The sequence below is a fragment of the Triturus cristatus genome, chromosome 3_2 (assembly GCF_964204655.1).
Source record: "Triturus cristatus chromosome 3_2, aTriCri1.1, whole genome shotgun sequence".
NCBI lineage: Eukaryota > Metazoa > Chordata > Amphibia > Caudata > Salamandridae > Triturus > Triturus cristatus.
The window spans coordinates 396,502,408-396,526,653 of record NC_140584.1 but is presented as its reverse complement, the minus strand read 5'-3'; positions in this window follow the sequence as shown (position 1 = coordinate 396,526,653).

Here is a 24,246-nt window from a genome sequence, read left to right as displayed (position 1 = left end):
TGCTTTGACATAATTAAAATTTTTCCCAGGTCTAATTCTAATAAATAAAGTGATACCAGAATGACAAAAATCAAATTAGTAGATCTGGAGATATGAAATCTTAAAGTCTTAAGTAAAATTAGCACCAAAAAGTTCAAAGCCCAAATGGGGGTTTTCTGGTCATGCCGAACTGGGAAAAAGTCACAAGGATTCAAGCCGACCATGATGGAGGAGGGACGGGTACAGGACTGAGTCCTGCCTGCTAGTCAATGTACCTAGTTGTACTTGGAGTGAGATCCGAAGTCCTGCATCACACTGCATCAAATTCTGTCATTCTGATGGGGCTGCTGATCAGGAGCTCCTAGGTGCTGCGTCAAGTTCCATCGCGCTGCATCGGTTCCAATGAGGCCTCCCTTTAGGAACTACAAGATGCTGCGATAGGAGGTCCTGGTTCGAGATGCATCATGCTGCATTGGTTCCTATGAGGATACTGCTCAGGAGTTACGAAGTACTCCAATGCGATGTCCTGTGTCAAAATGCTTAGCGCTGCATTGGTTCCGATGAGGCAGACGATCAGAAGCTGCAAGGTGCTGCGATGCAATGTCCAGCATTTCTCTGCATCAAGTTGCATTGCAGCTGAGTCAGTTCTGAGGGAACCCAAGGTTCGACACACTCTAATGCTAGCCAAGGGTCGGGGACCTGGGAGGCATCTCTTGAAAATTAGAACTCACTTCAGGAGATGCCAGCAGCAGGGCACAGGCAGGTCCAGTTGAGCCTCTGCAGCAGGGCAGATGCAGGGCAGTTGTCTGGAGCCTTTTAGCTCAGAACAGGAGGACAGTCAGCCAGCCCTTGCAGTCTCTCTGGTGGATCTGGGTCTTCCTTCCTCAGGCAGCAGGGCAGTTCTTCCTGCAGCAGGGCAGCTAGGCAGTCCTTTAAACAGCAGGACAAGAGAGCTGTCCCTTTTCTGAGTCTTCCACTGGTCCAGAAGTGATCTGACAATTGGTTCAAGAAGTCCAATATTTATACCTGGCACCAGTATTTAAAGTAAGTGAAAACACCTATACCACCCCCACATCTGGTTCTGAAAATGTCCTCCATTTCCCTTTCAAGGCTCCAAGTTGTATGGGGTCACAAAAGGCTGATGTCAAGTCCCCTTGTGTGTATGTGTGCTGGGACAGCCCTTTGAAATGTAATAGAGGCAAGGAACAGCACCGCCCTTAAACATCTTAGCAGGATAGCCCATCCTGCCAACATCTAATCCCCATTTGTGTGACTGTCTGGGAGGAATGCACAAAGGCCAACTGGCAACTACACCTAGCCATGTGATCCGGGACCCAGGTAGCAGGCACAAAATGACTAGGACAAAAAAATGTCAGCTTTCTAAAAGTGTCATTTTCAGAATTGTAACTTAAAATCCGACTTTACCATTAAATATGCTTTAAAGTTAGAATTCATTTGAGTCTAAACATCATTTTCCTATCTGCTTCTAAAGTTAAGTTATCACTCATAAATGTAGTAAGTTAACCCAATCTTTTACTACGGGAGATAGTTCTTGCAATGGTGAAAAACGCCTTCCGGAGTTTTTCACTACCAGGACATGTAAAATTTAAACCAATATGTCCTACTTTTTCAGTACTATGTACCATGCCCTATGAGCCTGTAAGGCCTAACTCAGGGGTGACATATAGGTATTAAAAGGAAAGGTGTAGGCCTGTCAAGAGGGTTATTTTGCCAGGGCTAAATAGCAGTTTAAAACTGTACTACAGGTTGCTGTTTCAAACCTGAGACATGTTTTAAAATGCTACTGCAGGGGGTGGCAGAATGAGTGCTACAGGCCCACTAGTAGCATTTAATTTACATGCCAGTGGTACATATAGTATCGTTTTACTAGGGATTTTAAAGTAAATGAAATGCGCCAATCAGGTGTAAGGTAATTGTATCATGTTTTAGGGAGTGGGCACAAGCCCTTTAGCACTTGGTAGCAGTTTTAAACTGCACAGAGTCCTAAAGACAAAATCCAAATCATCAAAACACGGGGGATGAATGTAAAATGTTTTGGGGTGACCCTAACGAGAGGGTAGGGTCCAACTAGCATCTTCTGTGAAATTGAAGTCTCAGAGAACGTGGTTGTTGGTAGCTGGTGAATTGTAAGGTGTTCAGGTTGGAGAACTTAGGGTGAACTGTAGAGCTGGATTTCTTACACCTGTAGTAGAGAGGGAAGTAATAGCCTGGGCGACTCAAAGAAGAGTGTGGCACATCAGCAACTCAAAGGATTTAATTGAAAGCATGTGCTGTAGCACACACAGCCATGAAGGTATGTGTATATATCTACAAAAGTGGTTTGCAACACAATGGAAACCCGCTGTTATTTGAACACGTTCACCAGCACTACCAGTTTCTTTTACTTTCGATTTAAATAACTTTATTGTTCACCGCACCTTGTTACACAAGTCATGTTTTAATCTGTCATGCATATTTAAACCTATGTATAACGTGATAAATGAGTGCTGCTCCCTTGTCTCCTCCACAGTGCCGCCCCTGATGAAGGGCTCGAACGGCCCGAAATGCATTGGGCATTTGATCAATGAATATTTGAATATTTGATATATGAGTCAAGATTGATAGAATGATGATAATTCTACATCTTTGGATGAACTTCATAAATAAATTTAATTGACTTTGAATCACCGTTTCAGTGTTTGGAACTAAATCTTTGGACAAGGAGAATTGATTCTCTCTTATGAGTGCAACGAGTGACACCCTCCCTTTCCAGGAGTGTGCTTACCCTATTTTCATTAGTCCCAACCCAGGGGGACATACTCGTTTTGCACCTGCGACCTGATCAACTCAACTACTTTGTTTAAAACACGGAGTGCGCCCATTTCTGTTCTTTTCTTATTGTATATATCTACAATGCCATTGTCCATCCTGCAGGGATGTTGACATGCTTTGTTCTGGTGGGACCAGGGTGTCCCACATGTGCATGGAGGTAGAGAGAACCAATTCTCAGTGAGGAAGGGAGCATCAAGAATGTGGGCATTAAAGTCTCTGCTGGATGACGGACTGTGGCTTAAGCACTTGTAATTGTGAAATGTCTAGTGTTCTAACTGATCAGTAGATTTTAAACAAGAATGTTAAGTTCAGGAGTGTATGCCTAGGTACTGTTTTTGTGGGAGCCCCAGGGCAGCCGGCAATGGGTCAGGGTCAGAACATTAGAAGGCACATGTCTCTTGAGGGATAGTGGGAGGGCTGGAAATGAGTGGAGCGCTGGTTCTGGTTCCTGGCTCTTGCAGACATAAACAGAAACTCATCCTTGTCTTTGCCCAACCATGGACAAGGAAGTGCTAATACCTGGAAGATGGGTGGAGTGGTCTGGTAGCTGTTTTCGCTGGATGGAAAGAGATGGGAATAGAATGATCACATGACACACTTCAGTCATGCAGATGCTGAAGCATGCTTTGTGTTGTTCTTTGTAGCATATTGATGTTATGTGCACTAGGACCCTTGTTGTGCAGAGGAGGACCCTGAACAGGAACTAGGGTGTGGTTAATGTTGAGTATGAGATACAGTGCAGTTTGTGAGTGTATGCTGAGGAATAAAGAAGTATTTGACTGCAGCTCCCATGTGGTGTATTTCATTTGCATGCACCAGGGCTGGGGAAGACGCTACATCTGGTGATGAGGGTGAGATATGAGCCCTGAAGAAAACAAGGCTGCTCTCGCTGAGAATTTGCAATGGTAAATCAAACTGCTTGACGGTGCCAGATGTGCCTCAAATCAATGCAAAACCACCTGCGACTGGTAAATGTGGAGTCAAAGCCCTGTTCTTGCACATGCATGGTCAAAGAAGAAAGTTAAGGCCCTACATAGGAGCACATTCAAAAAGCCCGCCAAAAGCTCCGGTGAAAAGGTCGATGAAAATCCTTCGCTACACCCTGAATACAGAGCAATTACCAAAACAGACCAGAAAGATAATAGCAGTGACAACCAGGTATGAGAAACTGAGAATTTACTCACCATCAAAGACAAGTGAAGCATTCTATGACCTCAGATCGGTGTTTCAACCCAAGTTCAAGTACAAGGGTTGTGTTTCCAGAAGTTGCAGAGGTAGCTGGGTACAACTAAAGCTTTCTGAACAGCTCATACAATGAATGGCAGAATAAGTGAGTGCAAAAAACAATGCAGCCATGTTCCTGAAGCCACCACCACCCTTCAACACTTTTAAGAATCAGAGCATTAGTGCCAGGTGAACTGCGTAGTTTGAAACATTTGATGACTTCATGGATACGCTAGGAGAAGAAGATGAAAAGAAGATCATCAAATACTTGAAAAACTTTGCAGGCGATGGAATGAAAGAAGTGCTAAAGAAAGTTTCACACACTGATAGAAAATCATACCAGAAGGCAAAAGAGGCATTAGAGGCCAAGTTCAACCCAATGCCGAATGTCGACTATGAAAGGTATATCTTCAATCAAGCATGACAACTGGTTGCCGAATTAATCAGCACATTTGTTGAAAGACTTGATACACTTATTAAACCTTGTAAATTATGTGATTTCACCGACAAAGAGCCATGCACCTTAGAGTCATTGATGGTTGCCTGCCAGATTCATTTAGAAGGTTCATGTTGAGGGAAACCCACAGTTTAGAGAAAATACAGACGGCTGCAGAAGAAAGCAGACTGACTAGCTGCTGACGTGGAAGCAGCAACAGCCCACAATGAATTGGACTTGGCTGTGAAAAGCAAGCAGAAGCAATAGCAAGATGCATGTAAGTCAATGCTGTTGAAGAAATCAGAGTTATGCTTCCAATGTGGATTATCATTGCCACAGGAAGGTAAATGTTCAGCCATGGGGCAAGTCTGCAAAGGCTATGGGAAAGAAAACCATTTCATAACTGTGTGCTGATGAGCTAAGGAAAAATCAAGTGCATCACGACGGCAAGAAAATAATGAAGTAAGAACGTTCCAAAAGTGTTCTCACCATGCCCCTAAAACCATAAAGCAACATCAACTACGCCAAATGGAAATCAGGCAAAATCAATTGTTGTCAAGCTCATTGTACAAAGGCTCTTCTATGTCATTATCACGTACCAGCGAAGAAGATGAGTGTGCGCTGATGATGTCTACCAAAGGATGGTGTGCACATGTGGGGTTGGCTGCCTGAAAAGATCACAATTCAAAGAAAACTCACCAAACAAAGTGACAAACTTCAGTTGGATATTGTCCCAAAACCCCACTGAAATGAACGATCACCCAATAACTTTTACCATAGAGAGTGGTGCACCGATTTATATTGTGCCCATAGAAAGGTTTAACAGCGTTCCCCCTATGCCTCGCCTCACCCCATCAGGCACAAAGGTATACACCTGGGCCGCTTCTGAGCCACTGCAAAGCCAAGGGTCATTCACAGTGACAATAAAACACAAAAAGACATTGATGCAAGCCACCATTCATATTCTACAAAGGACCTCCTCGAGTGCCTGTTCACTCAGTTTTGCCACTGCTGCTGACCTGGGGTTAAAATCCCTCAACTACAACCTCTGTGCTCAATCTGAGATCACGATCTGATTCTCATCATTGTTTAATGGCCTGTGAAACATAAGAAAATAAAAATACAGCTTCACATCAATGAAAACATTCACCCTGTTGCTTAGTGACACCATAGAGTTTCTTTCCATTTACAAGAAGCTGATGAGAAATAGTTGAAAGTGCTTTTAAAGCATGACGTCAATGAATTTTCACAGACCCCATGCCATGGGTTTTGCCAATAGTAGTAGTAGTACCAAAAAAGCACAGTAACGTAGCAGTGCACATTTGCATTGAAATGCGCCAGTCAAACAAGGCCATTGAGAGGGAGAGAGACACCCTGGCCCACACATCGCAGACATGAACATGCAATTGAATGGAGCCAAAGTGTTTTCCCATCTTGGCCTGGGATACCATCAACTCGAGCTGGAGTAGAACTTCAGGTACATTGCTACCTTTTTGAGTCATGTTGGTTTGTTCGGATATAAAAGACTGAGTTTTGGAGTATGCTTGGCTGTGGAGATATTTCAGGACGTTATTCTCTGACTAATGCAACCTGTTACTCATGCTTTCAATTACAGTGATGACATACTGGTTTTTGGGAGAACAAAAGAAGAACACAACAAAGCCCTTAAGCAAGTGTGTCAGTTACATCCTGATGCAGGTCTCACTATGAACACTGCGTAGTGTGAGTTTCACAAAACCAAACTCACATTTTTTGGGCACCTATTCTGTGATGGAGGAACGACTACAGACCCTGACAAGGTGCAAGCACTGTCATCCACCTGCCCTTCCCCCCCAAGATCTTACTATGCTGCGATCATTTTAGGCATGGGCAGGTATTGCTAAAGATACATTTGCAACTTTGCTACAGTGACTTGACAAATAAAAATGTATCATTCCAGTGAAGTCCGGAAGTTGACCAGAGTTTCAAAGACATTAAACATGCGATCGAGAATGCAACTGAAATTGCCCACTTTGACCCCACGTTACATACCAAAATTATGGTTGATGCGAGCCCGGAAGGACAAAGGGCAATCTTTGCTCAACATAAAGGCAAACGAATGCTCAGAGACACATTGAGGCCTATGCCAGTTGAAGCCTGTTTAAAACTGAATGTGCCTATTCTCAACCATTGAAAGATAGTTTGGCTGTGGTGTGGGTCTGCAAACATTTTCATGTATTCCTCTGCAAAAAAACAATTCACTGTCATCAAAGATCACAAGGCATTGCTTACAAATTTTGGAAACCCGAAGGCTAGGATGCCCCCTGGCAGAGAGAGGTGGGGGTTCAGACTGCAAGAGTACGACAATGAGGGCATGCACAAACCAGGGAAGGATTAAAACAAAGCAGATTAATTTTGACGAGTACTGCTACATTGTCACAATTCGACATCCAAGACAGCTGAAGTCTATCTCAACTTTATTGCAAGATCCAGCACACCAGCTCCTCTGTCATGACCATAATCAAATAACTAATTACCACAAAATAAGGGAGGAGAAAGATCTGGCCCCTTGTTGATGATGCTGAATTCCAAAAGCTCAAAAATGCACAGAATGAATTAGCAATCCCCAAGAAGGAGTAATGCTGTGAGACTCAAGAATTGTCATACCTAGAAGTCTAAGACAGTGAGCCATCATGCTGGCCCATGAAGGGCACCATGGTATTGTGGCCAGCGAAGCGGCCTTAAGAGATTGAGTGTTGGTCTCTTGGCTAGTGAGTTGAAAAGGAACTGAAGGTGTGCCACATTTGCAATTGTTTGTCTCCCAAGGTGACACAGCACCCAGTGACAATGTCTGACCTTCCTGCCCATGCTTGGGGGAGGGTTGCATTTGACGTTTTTTGGCCTTTAGGAAATGGACAGCATTTCATGGTAATCATAGATGAGTATTCACATTTTCTGTTAATGGAAGACTCGTCTTCAACAACCCATGAAAAATTCATGGAATGGCTTGATTACATTTTTGCAACTTTGGGCATCCCCGAAATCCACACATCTGATAACGGCCAGCTCTTCAACAGCAAAGAGTTCAAAGAATTTTTAGTCCAACTCAATGTCAAAAACCAAAAGAGTACACCCCTCTGTCCTCAAGGCAAAGGTGTAGGTGGACAATTCATGAGCACCCTCAAGAAGGTCATTTAACAAGCATCCATGGAGAGAATCGATCTAAACCAAGCATTGTGCCAGGCCCTCTGAGCCTATCAATCAACCCCTCAGCCACAACTGGTGAGAGTCCAGACACCTTACTATTTGTGAGAGCCATCAGAACAAAACTACCCTACTGTACCCCGGATCGACTAGTGAACAATGACAAGGTTCAAGACACCGACGAGACTTGGAAAAGAAAAATGAAAGAGTATGCAGGTCAATGTTGCCGTGCCCAAGAGACAGTTTTTGACAAAGGAGATTGGGTACTGGTCAAACAGACATGAAAACGGAAAGCAGACGCTCATTTTGCCTCTGATCCTCTACAGTTAGTGGCATGCAAGCGACATATGATAACAGCACATCATCCTGGACAACCCATCACTCAGGACATGTCACATTTCTGATACCTACCACGACACTTGACGAGTCCTAAAATCTTGCAGGAAGCTCTAGCACCTGAGCCTATCTCATCGTTGTCTGATCATGGTGGATGCCAATCATCTTGGAGAGCCTGGATCGGCCGACAAGTGTGAACACCTTGCCGACAGATTGAAGAAATGTGATTTTCGTGATGTTGACCAGTTTTTATTTAGCAAAGGAGATGTAGCATATTGATGTTGTGCGCACTAGGACACTTAACAGGAACTACATCATATGCGGGGAGGTGTTAGGGCGTGGTTACTGTTGAGTATGAGATACTGTTCAGTGTGTGAGTGTATGCTGAGGAATAAAGAAGCATTTGACTGCAGCTCCCGTGTGGCGCATTGCATTCGCATGCTCCAGGGCTGGGGAAAGCGCTACATTCATCACTTCTGAGGCACTTCTAAGGCAGAAAGGAGGGCTGTTTACAGGGCTTACTTTTTGGGAGATGATGGTACTAGTCTTCAAATAAAAAACATCATAAGAAACAATAACATACTTTGCCCCAAAACTCTCGGATGTCTGGAAATATAAAAACACTCTCTCTTTTTTCGTATCCTGTGAGAACTAAAGCTCAGTTTTACTCTGATCTTTCACCGTGTTACAGATTTCGACTGTCCAAGGATACGATATGTTCCCTGTTGTGGGTTTTTTGGTAATCAACCTAATGCAGTATGGGAAATGTAGCGCTTTCTCACTACGTTAGACAATAAGGTAACACACATGAAAAGAATAATTTGTGAAGGTACAATCTTGTGATTTTAGCGACAAATAGTCATCTGGTGCCCTTACCTCTCTTGCACGCACCGCAGTCCGAAATGGAATAACTTCATTAAATAATTGAACATTATCAATATACTGTTATCGACGGGGGTTCCTAATAAAATAGGATCTTCGCTGATTACAAACATTTTAAAACAAAGTTCTATTTTAAAATTTTTCGCGGCCCGGATTATTTTAACTGAAATATTTCGATGCATTTGCCGCAATGCAAATTATTTTGTGCATGCTCGAGGCTATAAGTGTTTATTATTACATGAAGTAGAGAGGATCCGAAATGGGAAAATGAAAATGGCAACCAGCCTATCTGTTTTCCAGCTAATGACATTTTGTGCAACCCACACTCACGGTGCGTGACACTAATAGCACTCGCCTCTGCGCAAAGAAAAAAATCTAATTGAATCTGCTACCATTCACAGTTGCTAGTTTAGAGGGCAATTGACTTGTATTCATTATGTACAAGATCATGAAATAACGACTGCGCCTTACGGATGGTAATGACATTTTGAGACGTCGGAGAGGAGAGTTGTTGTAATTACCCTTTGGTTTCCGGAGAACTGCTGCGTGTCCTTGGTGCCGTCTTGATGATGAACGTCTACGGTCTGTGCCAATGTGTTCACAGACCACCTGCTGTACAGACAGAGTCGATGCTTCCGTGAGGCAGCAGACAGAATGCCACAAAATCACAGCAAAATACCAAAACATGGCCTTTCCTCTGTGTGTGGAGAGCTCCAGCAAATTGCTAGTCTACCTTGAAGGCTAAAAATTCTCACACCGTTCTTGCTGGAGATTCAGGATTCGGCTTTTAGCTGGCGAGATTCGAATACTCTGTCCCCTTCCTACGTTCAGAGTGTATCATTGTTCCTGCATGTTGGGAACCACACCGGGCTGCGTCAGCACACAATGGCGTCTTCTTGTCCACTGTTCGAGTTGTGGAATCAGGAAGACCCCCTGATCATGATGCGACCCTCCTGGTATGTCAAGGCTGTGGTAATGCAGCCACCACATTCTCATTGATGGTTGACACCATGAAGTGACCAGCTTCCAACCACCCATCATTACCACCTCACCCGCCTTCCTCGTCACAGTGCTGTCACGTGATGTGAGACCTCATCGTCGAGGTAGTCAATTCACATGCCATAATAATTTTTTTATAAAACCCTGCCTCTTGGCTATACTTTCCTTTTAGCCCACATTACATTCTGTACATATTAAGTGAGGACGGGAGGCACAGCCAGGGGAAAGCAACAGCAGAGGACTGTGATAAGGTAGGCCGGGCTAATAGTAATTAAATAGTCAGAACATCAAAGACTGTTCCAGCAATGAACCAATCTTATGGTTATACAACAGAAGAAACTATTGGGTGAACTTTGAGCGGTATAAGGGTTGAACAAGGGCTTTGGATGGACAAATGGCAGCAGTAAGACATTTTCACAGGTGTTAGACAGAGTCCTTCGCGTTTTATTCGCCCTAACTTTTGCCTTCTGAGCTACTGTTTTGCTTACTTCGTTTTTGCTGGCCTTAGGGCTCTACACTTTACCACTGCTAACCAGTGCTCAAGTGCTTGTGCTCTCTCCTTAAAACATGTTAGATTGGCTTCTACTCAATCAGCATATTTAATGTATTAGTAAGATCCTAGTAAAGTGGAACTACCTGTGTCGAGGGCCTGTGAATTAAATGCTAGCAGGGAGCTTACAATAGGAACAAATGATGGACGGAATGCTGAACAGTGCAAACATTCCCCCCCGTCACAAGGATCTGGGTTTAATCCATCATTCTTTTGCTCACCATGCTCACCATGCCACCCCAGTGTGGACCCAGCCATATTCAAATCAGTGACCCTGTTCCTTCATGTGATACGAGGAAACAAATCTATTTTAAGTCTCATTTTGTTGCCATACTAATCGGCAAACCTGTACAGCATCTTCTGTCGACACTGAAGATGCCTTACAGGTTTGCCAATCAGTATGGCAATGGAACGAGGCTCAAAATATAACAGGAATATGGAAATATCCACCGAATCATATGCTATTTTGAAAGATATCTACAGATCCATATATCAAATCTTGGCAAGATCCATAATTCTGAATACATGGATCCACTTATCAAAGGGTTGTTAATCTTCAAGAGTAGTCGTAAGTGGGCGTGTGCCAGAAAATGAAATCCAAGATACTTTTGTTGTAAAAAAAAGTCTTTATTCCAAATTAATATTTCTCATATGTTAATAGAGCATTAATGCTCTATTATCATATGAGAAATACTCATTTGGAATAAAGACTGGAAGATACTGTTGTTGCAAAAAAAGTCTTTATTCCAAATGAATATTTCTCATATGATTATAGAGCATTAATGCTCTATAATCATATGAGAAATACTAATTTGGAATAAAGACTTTTTTTACAACAGTATCTTGGACTTCATTTCCTGGGAAAACCCACTCACGACTACAATTTCAGGATCTGGAACACAGAGGCATCACGTAACGGCTGGTGCCAGGGTATGGTTGCGCAGGACTGTTTTGAATTTAGGAATCTTGCGTGAGGTGCAGGCCTTACAGTCCCCCATTGAAGCTCTTCCTGTCTGTACAATCTTCAAAAGAGTGTTTTGTCATGAAGATGGTTTTATAGATTAACTATAAGAAAGACCGAAATGTTGAGGCATCAACCCACTTTCGTTTTTCCGAAGATTGTGATTGGAGAAAAACTAGGCACCATGTATAGGCCAATTATTTTGTTTTATTAAGAGAATTGGGTTTGCATATTATTGATCAATAGTATGTGTTGTACGTAAAGGAGAGACATTTGTCATCAATGTGCTTGAAGAATACATTTCCACCCTTATGGTAAAGGCTATAAATATAAAAATAAGAAATATACACTGGTTTGTTGAGATTGTTTTCTATGTGAAAAGTTTAAATATTTTTATGATTATTGATTTATGATGCTAAATGCTAAAGTAGAGCATCTTGAATATTAATAAATATATAATTGTTTATGAAGTAAAATCCCTTGTTGGCACTTTTATCTGATAATTTACAGTGCCCAAGCCCACAAGGTATATTGGGTGGTCCTAATTTAGAAATAACTTTTAGAAAGCTGGCATTTTCTTGACTTAGCCATTTGGTGCCAGCAGCCTGTCTCTGGGTCACAAGACTGGGTGTTGATGATAGTTGGGCTTTGTGCATTCCCCCTAGACAGCCGGATACAATGAGGAGCTTTAGGTGTGACTTAATGGGCCACCACTAGCAGGATGGGAGGGAGGAGCTGGGCTGAATCCCATTTACACTTGAAAATGCTGCATCCTGTCTTCACACAAAGGACAGTACATCCCCTGTAGTTAGTTTGGAGCCAGGAAGGCAGGGCACCTGTGCACTTCAATACCATGTCTCTGGAAGTGTCTTCACACTTGAGAGGCCCAACTGGGTATAAGTACTGGACCTCAGACACCAACTCATCAGTTAACTACTGGACCTGAGGATACTTGCTAGGTGGAAGGACTACTGCCCTGCTGTGCTGACCTGCAGTCCCCTTGCCTGGGTGAAAAGGACTGGACCTGTATCTCTTGAACACAAAGTGACTCCAAGTGCTAGTTGGCTGGCCTCCTGATCTGAAGCCTCAGGGCCATAACAAGCTTCCAACAATCTTGCACCTGAACTCTGTCATCTGTGAGTCTACCATGCCAAGTGGTTCCACCCCAGTCCTGGACCCTTGGAAGTGGGCTAATGGTGCTCTACCAGTCTGTGTATCCAGCGAAAGTGATGCACCTCCTCTGCAGCACAGCAGAAGCCTAAGCAGAACCAACACATTTCCGCTGCTGCATGGACTGGACTCATCTCAAAGACCCATATCACTTTCGCAACCTCATCCAAATAGCCACTGGGTGACTCATCCTCGGTGCAGGACCTCTCATCTCTCATCAACAGCATCCTCGACGATGGTGCTCAAATCACCATCACAGCCTTGCAGCTCCTCGGAACCGATGCATCGCCCTGACTACGTGCCACATCCTCGATGCCAGACTTTGCATTACAGGCCCTGTCAATGGGATCCTCAACTTCGGCGCAGACCCTTGCATCGCAGCCTTGCCACTTATCAGAACCGACACATCACTTCCTGACGCATCTTCTACATAGATCATCACAACGTTCCGCTAAGCAGGACTGAAAGTACTTTGCTCAGCAGGCCTAACGATCCCTGTAGTCTGCCCCTGCTCCATTGCAGTTAACCTTTACTTGGGACTTTGTCTGGGTTCGGTGCGACCACATTCCACAGTTGCCACTTTTTACTGCTGTTTTCACAAAAATCTTTAAACTTGAATATCTCCATTTCTACTAATTGGATGTTTGTTGTTTTGTTTATTAAAGAAAGTTCTATTTTTCTAACTTGGTGTGAGATGCTTTTTGTGTGGTGTTTTCACTTTATTAATGTTTGATGTGTTGCACATGTACTTTACACATTGCCTCTAAGTTAAACCTGACTGCTCTGTGCCAAGCTGCCAGAGGGTTGAGCACAGGTTAATAAAGGGTTGGCTTGTGCCTCACCCTGACAAGGATTGTGGTTGCTGCCTGACTAGCGGAGGACAACATCTGCTCTCGGGGCCAGAACAAGGGAACAGTAGTTTACACGAGTCCCATTTCTCTTCACAAATGAGTGTCCAGAGCTTTGACGCAAGGGGCATTTACAAGTGAAATGCTGATCAGCATGCAAAGGGCACATTGAACTCTTTCAATGTCATACCAGTGTTACTTGGTACAATGTTAATCAGCATGCTTGGCTGGTTCTGCAAAACAGAAAGGGTTATCTATCTACTAACTCAGGATAAAAATGATGTAAACATCTAAGGATGTTGAGACTGCCTTTTCGACATCTTGCAACGAGTGGCTGGACACAGATGTTATATTTTCATATTCCTGAGCTGGGACATTCTGGGCCATATTTACAAGGACTGGCAAAAACTACCTCTAAAGCTAGTTAGCGGCAGTTTTCTTACCAGTGTGTACCGCTGAAAACTATCACCTTGTTAGTAACGTATGTACAAGACGTTGCTACATGGCGATAGCTTCAGGGGTCAGCGGTGAAAACTGCTGCTAACATTAGTGTTATGGCTATAGGAATTCCGGCCTTAGCGGATGATAACCAACGAAAGGCCCATTAGCGGCAAAAAACGCATGTTAGTCAGCCCAACTTGAGTTTTTTTGCCTCTATTGGAAAAAATAGCCTATCAGTCTACCTCCAATAGAAAATAGGCAAAAACCACAATGAAATGCAGAATGGAGTGCAGCACACATCAACAACCCCCTCAAGCCACCCAACATCCAGGATGACCAGGATGAGGGCCTGGATGGTCCAATTAGTGAGAAACCTCAAGTCTCATTACATCCTCCCGCCAGGATGAGATGTCACCGGATACAGCCCGCACACTGAGTCCTTTACACAAATACGTATTGCCTCTAAAATGGATCATCATAACTAAGAAAGAGACTTGAGGACTCTCACTAATTGGACTATTAGTGCTTCATTCAAAAGAGGTTAATTCCTCTTTCACCCTATCCCCCGACGTGGATTTGAATAAAATGCGGACCTAACTAAACTCCCCTTGCGAGAGTACCGCATTTGAAATCGCCCTGAAGAAGCCCATGTCTGTGCGAAACGCGTTGGCTGTGGCTGTCCACTTATGAAAACCAAGCACATCTATAATAAAGACACCTTAAGGCTACATACAGCAACGTGGACCTCTTTTTTTTGCTTTTTGTGCATACTATATGATATACCTTGTATATATATTGCCTCTCATACACTTTGAATTAATGATTACGCCACGGTGTCAATGTCTAGTTAAGGAGAAGGTGGGACTTGTAGCGGAGGAAGCCCGGGGGTTGAGTCACTTAGGCCTAGCACGTGTAGATGACGCACCCCCAGTGGCAGCTCATCTGCTATGGCGGAAGAGCGTCACCCCAATGCTTTCAGGCAGTGCAAGAAGAGGAACAATCATCACATGATGATAACTTCCTGATGTAATCGTGCCATGTTTCATTTTCGGGCGGGAGGGTGGGTAGAGCTGCTCCACTCATGGAGCAGGGCAGGGGCGGAGTGGCATGCCCACTCAAGTGTGCAGTGACTGTTTGGTAGGCCTAGGCATAGAGGGAGTAGGGGGGCTACGCCAAGGGCCACGGAGGTACGAACAAACTCTGTGGCCCTCCAAGTGCTCCGCTACATCACCCTCCTCCACCCCCTATATTAACAATGAATTTTAGTACTCAAAATTAAATTAAAACCCACTTACCTATACTGCGACGTTCCCGGGCTGCCCTCCCCCTATTCGCCACCGTTTCTTTTAATCCTTGTGAAAAAACAGCCCATGCACGTGCGTCCGCACATGCACATTTCTTGTGAGAAATGCGCTTGCGTGGGCGTGCACGCCTGCGCAGTTTTCACTTGGATTAGAAGAAACGGCGACGAAGAGGAGGAGGGCTGCCCGGGGACACTGCAGTACATGTAAGTGGGCTTTAATTTACTTTTAAGTACTAAAATTCATTTTTAATATAGGGGGGTGGAGGCGGGGGCTGGCTAACTCTGCTACGCTGCAGAGTGTGCAGAGATTTGCCTTCTCCGCATTATCTGTGGAACGCGGAGAAAGCAAATCTCCGCACACTCCGCGGGCGGAGCTGAGGTCTCCGCCCTAGGCTACTATATGGTCCGCCCACTCAGGCTGTCCAAAGCAGTCATGGGCATTGTCCTGTTCGCAATGCAGGCTGCAATACAGCCTGCATGAAGAACATGCCCACCCCTCCAGACCCTGGCTGAACACCTCGTCCCAGCGCCAATAACCAATCACAACGCCGCATTGCAGCTTTGTCATTGGCTTAGGGGAGGGAGCCTGGCAGCCTACTTCCTGTTCCTGGAAGCAGACTCAGGAGAGCAGGAGAAACGAAGATACAGGACTCAGCCTTGAGGTAAGATTTCTCTCATTTAAATATTTACAACACCCGCTTACACCCCCCCACGTCCACGCCCCATCCAGTGTTCTTTCTGGCGATTCCCACCTCTCAGCTGTCAAGTCCCCCCCCACAGCATTTCGCAATGGCAGCCACTGTGCTGCCATGCACAGCGTCGGTGGATGGGAGAGCCTGGTGTGTAATGAGGTCTACAGTGTTGCAACGCTGTGTTGTCACAGTGCTGCAACACTTTTCATGACTGAGGCCCAGAAATGCGCACTATCTTATTGATAGTGTGCATTCCTGCCCTGTAGTTTTGTCGCAGGGCAGTGCAGCAAAATTGCTTACAGTGCTGTCCAGCACCAAAACCTGCTGAAAAGAGGCCCCAAGTGTTATCTCCATTTTTAAGACCAGCTATTTTCTGGTGCTAAAAAACGACCTCTAACTGCTGTAAATATCGCAAAGTGGGGTTAGCAGCCGTTTTTGCACGGGAATGTCTCCCTTGCATGTCATTATCGCTAACCGAAGTGGCAATCTTTAGAATGGTCGTTTTCGACCAGAAAACTGCCGCTAACAGAGGTTAGCGACAGCTTGTACATACGGCGATAAAAATCTCGCCGTAAAACTGTTGGAAAAGTGTCACTAAGGCAGCGTTAACCCCTTTTACATATGCCCCTCTGATTCTTGCGCTTGGCTTCACCAGACTATGCTAACAATGTTACTTTATGTACCTTGTACTCTGTCTGTCAGCAGCCATACAATTGCTTCACAATATTATAAGATAACATTGTCCTTCAGAGGTACTGTTCATGTTTACTTGTCAGAAGCGCATTATAGAAAGCAAAGTTTAGCCATTGTTTGGCACGGTCCAGGGGCATTTCTGTAGTGGAATTTAGGCTCAGCAGCAGAGGGCATATGCAGATATGCTGTTACCCTCCTCTTTCAGTGCTCAGATCTGCCACCTAAATGGTGAAAGAAACATGTAACTTACATTGTTTCCTCTAGCAAGAGTTGTTCTGTAATACAGTGCATCAGTAACACCATGTATAAATTGTATCTGATCTTTCATCACTTTTATCCAGTATTTATCAGGTACATCCTTTATATTATATTTATCATTCTTCAAGAGCTATAAGCCGAGTTAGACAACAAACTACCTATATCAACATGCAGAAGAAGAAAGCTAATTTAAAAACATTAAATCAATTCCCATGAACTGTGCAATCAAACAAGAATGTTTATAGTGGATCTTTCAAATTAGGCTGTCAAAAGACACCTTCAGATATGGAAGTTTATTAAAAGCATTTATTAGGTAGTTCTTCATCTTTTTGACTGTTTGACTAGAACAATATAATACATGGGATTCTGAAATCCCTGTATTAAAAGCCCGTCTCGAATTTATTTATAACTGGTGACGCACCCAGTTGCCTATTTAAAGAACTTACACAGCCAATCAACTGTAATAACTTATTACAGTTGAGGTCTGACATAACAATATCTGCTGCGGAGCCAGCGGCTGCGGGGAAAGGCAGTTCCAGTCATGGAGCATTGTTAAAGCATCTGCTTAAAGAAGTATTTTTCTAACTGCAGAAGATAAAAAGGATATTTAAGGCAACATGTTTATTTTTTGCACTCCTTAGCTAATTACAAAAAAGTTTAAATCTTTCTGCATTTTTACTCATTTGGAGCTACTGCACCTGTTTTATTTTATTAATTTCTTGTTAAATATTTGTATTAAACTATTTCATATATGTTTGTAACCAATATATCAAAGCTTTTGTGATGGGTTTAACTTTGCACTAGAGATTCTATGTTTAATATCCATGTTTGAAAACATACCTTCCCTTTTGTATGAAATAGCTACACACTCTGGGCCTCATTTATGAAGACTTGGTGTAGGGCATGGCAGCAACTCTTTTTGCTGTGCTGTCCTACGCTAATGTGAAAGGGTTGGAATGCACTGTATTAATGAACTACGGTGCATGCCTGTCCTTTTCCACTGTGCTGGTGCACAATTTGCTGCCTAGCATCAACATATGCACCCTAGCTCCATGGTGCAAGGGTGCCTCTGTTGCAGGCAGGATTGTTTTTGTGCAGAAAGGGGCACCTTCCTGCACAAAAACAATCCTGAGAGGCACTTTCATCTTTCTATGTATGCTGTAGAATGCAGGGAGCATGGAAAGAGGAAAAAACAAGAAGAAATACAAATATTTCTCTTCGCTACGCCTGCTCTGAGGAGTTGTGGGGTTTTGGTGTTGCCCCAGATTTATGTGATTAAGTAAATTTGGGGCAGCGTCAAAATCCATGGGTGTTGCATGAGAAAACCTACTGCAATGCCCATGGAACGCCTCCTTTATGCAGATTAAGTCAAAACAGAGACTTGGTCTGCTTTGTCTTACTCAATATCTATGAGACCATGCAAATTCATGTAGAGTGGCTTTGCGTCACCTCATAGATACGATTGAGAGGCTTGCACTGCTGGAGCATAAAAAAAGGGACACTCTAGTTGCGCAAGCCTCTCATAAATAAGTTCCCAAGGATTTAAGTGATTTGTGGGAAAGGTAATAATGACCATTTATTATTAGGAATAAAGTACTCCCTGCCATACATGATAAAGATATTGCAAGTCATCTAGGAGTTCCGTAACCTTATAAAGTACTAACCCTTTAGCCTTATTCCTCTATATGGTCGTGGAACTCCTCAGTGACTTGCAATATACTTTAATGTACGGCAGGGGGGTACTTTATTACCTATATAGACTAAAGAAGGCAATTTATATTAGGATAGACTGAACTTAAAAAGTCTTAAATAAATATCAAAATTAGTAAGTAGAAAAAAAATTCTAAATTGAATATTTCTAAAATACTTATACATTTGCATCACTACAAACTGGCAGGCAGGAGGTTGCTTTGCTTCTAAGAACAATCTCTAATCACTGCACAGCAGATATATCACTGTAGTAAGAAACAGTAAAACTCTGAGATCTCACTGTCAGATCCCTGACCCCAATATCATACGACTACTGATCAATGAATATTCCTCATCTCCAAATTGCTGAAATCGACCACATCATATCCCTTACATGTATATCCAACAATTGACCTCACACTATGCAATTGATATCACAAAGTACTACAGATAAAGCTGAACACCTAGGGGCATATTTACAAAGAATTGGCATAGGGCAGCACCGCAAGTCGGTTTGCTGCATAGCCCTAAGCCAATTCAAAGGGACAGAAATGCACCATATTTACACAATACAGTGTATTCCTGCCCTTTCAGCCAGCGCAAACAAATTACAGCAGTGTGCCAATGCAGGCACCCTTGCACCACTGTGCAAGGGTGTCTGTGTTGCTGGAATGATTGTGTTGGTGCAGGAAGGGGTACAAACACAAAAAGCGTTTTTTTCTTTTCCAATGTAAGCAGCACATAGGGAAAGAGGAAAAAAGTGAGGATAAATGTAAAAATTCTCCTCGTTATGCCTACTCTGGGGAGATGTATGTTTTTTGATGCTGCCCCAGACTCACACTATGTTGTAAATCTGGGGTAGTGTCAAAGTCCATGGGTGTTGCATGAGCACGCCTCCCTGCCGCAACGTAAGGCAACACAGCGGCTTGCACTTTGTGGCCTTACACCATATCTACAGACATCTCTGGCAGCTGTTATGCGAAGCCACAACATACAGGGACCCTCTGTGTCAGCTGAAGTGCCTCCTCTGCTAACCCCCACAAATGCTTCTTCATTTAGAATAAAAAGCATCCTTGCAATTTACCCACTGATTAGCATTGTTGTGGATATGTAGATAGCCCTGTCACCCCATGGATGAAGCTGGAATGGAATTTGTACATCAGGGGTAAAGGCTTGTGTTTGATGTTCGAGGCATTGTGATAATGTTGCACAAACCCAGAAGTATAAACAAAGCAGTTTCAGAGAAACGAATCAGACATTGTCATGCACACGAATATATGCAAAAAGTCACAACCACTCACAGTTGCACACAGAGACTCATGCACCCATTCGCAGAACCACTCAGACACTCCCACTCCCACTCATAGACCCACTGAGAGACTTTTTACACAAAGTCACCTACCCACTTAAACACTCATGCACCCACTCACTCACCCACTGAGACATGCACCTAGACACTCATGTATTCACTCACAGATCCAGTCAGACAATCACATACTTACTTACAAATGCACAAAGGCAGTCACGTACCTACTCACAGATTGACCAAGAGACTCATACAAAAAATCACAGACCTATTGAGACACTGGTGCACCCACACATAGATGCACTAAGACAGACACTCAGTTTGTTACAGAACTATTGATACACTGATGCACGATCCCACAGGTGCACTGAAATATTATTCAGTGACCAAAAGACTTATTGATTCAATGATGCATGCAGTCACAAATTCCACTGAAAGATTTATACACTGTGTTATAGAGATATTAAGGGTGTTACACGTGCTATAATAGATTCTTTTAGATAGTAATATGTTTAGTGTGTTGGTTATGATCTATTGTGCCATTATACGTTTTGTATGTGGTGGTGGGTAATGAATGTCTGCTTTTGTTTTGTCATTTTGCGTTGTCTTCGCAGTGATCGGGGTTACCGATATCATTGTGGCACCCGGGTAATCGCGGTCAAGGAAAATTGGATTTAAAGATGGATTCTATACAAACACCCTAGAAAATTATGATTTTAAACAGTGCACTAATAAACCCCTAGTGTCTAAAATACTGTAAAATGTGTGTACATATGTGTTTTACCCTTTTCAAAGAAGAAACGATCACCGCGGTTAACAACGCCATTGCGATTCTCGGATTATTTGCGAACAAGGAAAATCGGTTTAAACAATTGTCTTATATGAATTACTTATAAAAATATGACTTAAAACATTGCAGTAATAAACCAGTAGTGTCTGAAATACTGTAAAATGTGTGCATATATGTGTTTACACTTCTTTAAAAACACTCGATCGTCAGAGTTACCAGAGTCATTGTGACTCTCTGCATCATTGCAAAAGACCAGAAAAAGGGCTCGAACACAAGATTTTTAGAAAAAAATTGTAGAAAAATGTGTACAAACATGTTTTTAAGCAGTTATTTAGTTAGTAATGTGTGTATTGTAATGGTTTTAATGATTTTTTTAAGTTAAAATTTTCAAATGTGGTGGTGGTCGTTGAATGTCTGCTTTTGTTTTGCGATTTTGCCACATGATCGCAATCATTGTGACATCGTCAAGAATTTTTAAAAAATCAACAACTAAAAAACCTTTAACAACAAAGGAAACATTTCAAAACGTTATACCACTATCTTACTGAATAGCTAGACTCAAACTTAAAACAAAACATGTCTATATACGTTTTTAACACTTTGCCAAAAACACGTGGTATTCGCGGTCACCAACATCAACGCCACTTCTGGTGTTGCAGCGAAGATGGAAAATGCATTTCAGATGCACTTTTTTTAACAAACGTATACAAAGGGGAAAGTTAAATCAATATTCTAATCATAGAATCAAAATCTAATTATAGAAAAAATAAGGATGTTAGAGTTATGAAATAGAATTTAAAAAACATAGAAATTCACTCAAAAAAACAAAGGTTACGGGAACGTTATAGTTAGGAAATAGATCTCGAAAAACCATAGAAATTCACTGAGAAAAAAAGGCTATAGGGATGTTATAGTTGGGAAATGGAATTTAAAAAAACCTTTACAATTCACTTAAAAAAAACAAAGGTTACAGGGATGCTATAGTTGGGTCGAGATTTCACTCGTGCAAAACCATTGAAATTCAGCAGAACTAACTATAACTTTGGCCCCCGCAATGCACTGCTTATGACCTCACATATTACATCACTCATGACATGGTCAGTGACATCACTGATGACATCTGAAATTACATCACTGATGGCATCATCTAGAGAAACAATGACACACCCACTTACACCCCCTTAAAACGTGACAAAAACCCACTCCTAAACAATCACTAACAAACTCATTTACAGAACGCATACAAACACATATCTCGTCACTCATCCATACAGCCAGGAACACATCAACTCACCTATAGAGCCCCTAACAGAACCAGTAACTCACATATACAGGCACTCATACACCTATTCACTTAACAATACAGCTAGTCACACATCCAGTTATAGAGACACAGACACACTTACACAATCAGTCATACACCCATACAGCTACAGACACAGATAATACGTTAATCATACACCTACTCACATATTTACTCAGTCACCCATATGAACAGTCAAACAGCAATAACTCACCCATACAATTACTCACACAGCCACTCAGGTACTTATACAAATATATATATATACAGTGACTAGGAGAACCACATAACTTCCTATACAACCTCTCTCACACTCACTTACCCACCCATACAACCACTCAAACACTCACCCGCTCACTCACCCATACACCCACTTACACACTCATTGATGTATCAATGAACTTTCCTTTGACCAACAAAGGATGACGACACCGTGTCTTGACAAAATAATGATTTAATTGTCAGCTGTCGAACTCGTTTCGCCTGTTCTGCAGACTTGCTCACCAACAAATTCAATGAAGTTTTCAGCCATTTTAAATGTCCTTAAGTGCTGTGTCACATGTGAAACTACGAAAAAAAGTTCATCAGAAGACACACTTGTTGTTTTTCAATTTAAAACACAATGTTTTGATAATACATACAAACTTTGCTACACAAGATTCGAAAATAAAAACAAATCGATGTGACATCATAACAAACCCGGAAGTGTTGGCAGCCACCTTGTGACTCATTTGAACTGAGTCACAAGCAAAAATGTTTAAAGAAAAGAAAAGGGGGCAGAGTGGAATCACCCGGACCCCCTAGGACTCTTGGGGGGGTGGTTCCATCGCGATCCCCAGGGCCAAAAAAGCATTTTTAATAAAAAGGTTTGGTGGGAGTCACATTGGATTCGAGACTCCCTCTGAAAATGAAAAAAAGCGCATGCTCCCGTGCTTCATTTAATTTAATCCCCATGGGTAGGCCAGGTCCCGGGGACAAATAAAAAGAAAGATTGGGTGCCCAGTGCGGGCCTCTGAAGCCCCGGGGACCACCACATCCCCGGGGCTTATTCACATAAATGCAGGGGCCACGTGGCCCCCCCCTGCCATCCTAAGGACTGCCACATCCCTGGGGCAACTGCATACTAAATTGTATATGGGGCTGCACCATCACCTTCCTGGGGCTTGATTTTTGGTGGAGGGGGGGCCGCAATTCCCCTCTTGTGGAGTTGTAGATGGCCCTGGGGACCGCCATCCACCCAGGGCCGGCTACAGCAGTACCAACCCTGGGGACATTGCAGTTTGCAAGGGCTTGTCAGGAGTATTGCTCCCGCCAAGCCATAACAAACTCTGGTTCACTTCATGGAAGCAAGACCATTAAAAATGCTCTCGCTTCCACGAAGTAGAGCAGAATTGCATTTGGACAGAGGGAGCTGCATGTCAGCTATGATGAGTGAGTGCACGTGTAGTACAGAAAGCGGAATATACTTCCAGCAGAAATGGCTTAACACTAAGACCAGGTCGGTCTTAATCCCTTGGAACAGAGTTGTGGCCAAAGACACGGGAGGCAGCAGCAGAAGACTGCAGGAACATCACGTTGTCAGAGAGACAGTCAGCGGAGATCAGGAGAACCAGTGATCAGGACGTTTCCTAAACAGTGAGCACATGAGCACGGGCTGGCCTCTTCTTACAGGCTCATGCTCACATCCAAGATTGCCGCCACCCAGGGCTTCTGGGACTTGCAGTCCCTTAAAGAAAACAGGGCAAAACTAAAAGCGCTACAAGAGAAAACAAAGGGGAACTAAGCATGCATGCATGTAAAGTTCCCTACACATTAAAACATTCAGTAAAGCATTGTACACAGTTGTAAAACATAGGAATGACCATAAGGTTGAGTCACTATGACTTATTAACTGGCTAGCAGCAGGACTTAGCGCAGCATAACCACAGGTGCACCAGCCTTGCCTGTGAATGGGAAAATCTGCTCCTGGTGCCTAGGGCAGCACAGTAAAGGTGTAACCAAGGATTCGGGAGTCAGCGGAGAGCAAGGGGTGGTGATTGGGGGGACCCTAGACAGCAAACCCCCATGTTAACATATAGTTACTTGAGATAAATATAACTGGTGAATTTCAGTGATTTTTAGAGTTTAAAACTTTATGCTGTTACTAAACCTTTCACCTAACTTTCGCTTTACTTTAACCTGAGTTTATTTCAGAGAATTTCTAGGTTTTCTTTAACACAAAGTAATATATAATTACCATACATTTTCTCCAACCCGCCCTGTAGCCACCCACCTGCATGCATCCAAGCCCACAGCCTTTGCCCGTGCCTAGTGTGGGGTCAGCCACAAGGCCTGGTCTGTGGCAAGGCCCTGTGGACAACACCTTAAATGC